This window comes from Sitophilus oryzae, unplaced genomic scaffold (genome assembly GCF_002938485.1).
Source record: "Sitophilus oryzae breed Bouriz unplaced genomic scaffold, Soryzae_2.0 scaffold_490_pilon_pilon, whole genome shotgun sequence".
Classification (NCBI taxonomy): Eukaryota; Metazoa; Arthropoda; class Insecta; order Coleoptera; family Curculionidae; genus Sitophilus; species Sitophilus oryzae.
The window spans coordinates 693021-694864 of NW_022147074.1; positions in this window are offsets into that span (position 1 = coordinate 693021).

Consider the following 1844-nt stretch of genomic DNA (forward strand, 5'->3'; position numbering starts at 1 on the left):
TTCCATAGCAAAAAAGTTACAGCGATTTGTTAAAAATGCATATTTTTGAAAAACACCCCGTAACTCCGAAACGGTAACAGATATCGATATGCGGTTTTCACCATCATGTTTTTGACAAAAATTGAGCTCCAGACACCGATATTAGTTTTGATCTGTCTCCAATAGAAAAGGGTGTTTCCATTTAAAAGCGTCGAATTTGACCCACCCTGTACATATACTTGGCAGTCCCTGGCAGTCTTTAGAATCAGTCGTCTATTATATTATATGGCAGACATAGGCAGTCTTCTTCGCAGTCACTGGCAGTCGCTTGCCAGTAAAATGATATTTTGGCGCTACATGTACATTTCTTGGACATGAGACACTAATAGATGCAAAAGAGAAAGAAGCTAGACGAAGTAACTAAAACATCGCAGTAAAACCGCCTCCTCGAGAAGTAATGCCGAAAGGTAGTTCCTCGGGGAGATATTTAAAGCGGCTTGTGGAGGTTTTTTAGTCGGTAAGGTACCTCAACCACCCCGACAGTACCCGGTCTCTGGTTTGCAGATTTTTCCCCACAAAAAAAGTGGTCCGTCACAATAAAACAACATTCACTAAACGTTCTCCAACCCAGTGTGGGTAAATCTCAATTAAAAAACCCCTAGAAGGGGTAGGGGACTCAAAACATCACAATCTTTTCAAATGTTTATTTCAAAAAATAATGTTGTTTAAAAATGGGGTAACATGTTTTGGAAATCAGTTACTTCCCATCATCAGGCCCAAAACTTTAGGCGTGACTCTTATCTTTTTAAAAAACAATATTCGGTTATTAATTTAAAAAAATATCAGAAAAGAATTGCCTTTGATACCTTTATTTGATAGGTACTCTTTTGACAACAAGCCTTATAAATTGTAAGCCTCGTAGGCCGTCCACCCCACATCCGACGGACGATATATAACGTCGTCGGCGGGTGACATTAGCAAGCTAAGACGGCGGTTAGCGGGGCTGCAGTAAGACATCGGACACAAGACGGGCAATACTTAGTCTGCAGTGCCCCGATAATTAATCATACATTGTAATTAGTTGCTCTGAGGGACGGCGGAGATGCTGCATGTCGTGACCCCCCTTTGCACGGGGCGGGGGAGCTGAGGTAAGGCCTACGATGCCGTAAGACAACCGAATGTCACATGAAGTCTATCGTTCGGGGAAAGTCGTGTCATTAGTGGTGTCTAGGAGAGAATGTGAAAGTTAAATATTCTAAAAAAAATATAATATTAAAATACTAGATGAAATTAGGGGAACTGAAAGCGTTTTTCAAAAATTTGTCAATCTTGTAGTAAGGATTATTATTGATTGACCAAATAAATTGGAGTGATTGGGACTTATTTGACTTGACAATTATTGTTATTTATTATGTATAGTGATGAACGAGGTTGGTCTTGGTTTTGCACAAAAAGTAAGACCCAGATTGACCAGTGCAAGAGTTATGCAACACCAAAACAGCAGTCTTGCATTGTTTCACGTTGTTTATTTACATCTCATGTTTCATATCTAGCAATTAAAAAAAAATATTGAAAAATAAAACAGATTTTCAGAAAAATATTGATTAATTAATGTTTTATTAGCATTAAATACTACCTATTTGAAAAATTTCTATGCAGGAAGTATACTTACTAATAAAAATCAAGACTGAAAAAAAAGTTAGGAAAGTACCTCTAATAAAAACTAAGACTGGGAAGGAACTTGGAGGACCAAGGAAGTCTTGGTCTATACAGGGTGATCTGAACTGTATTCCGGAAACTTCAGCAACATATTCTGCAGATAAAATAAGTAAAAAAGTTCGTATAAATGTTGGATGTTCGTATAA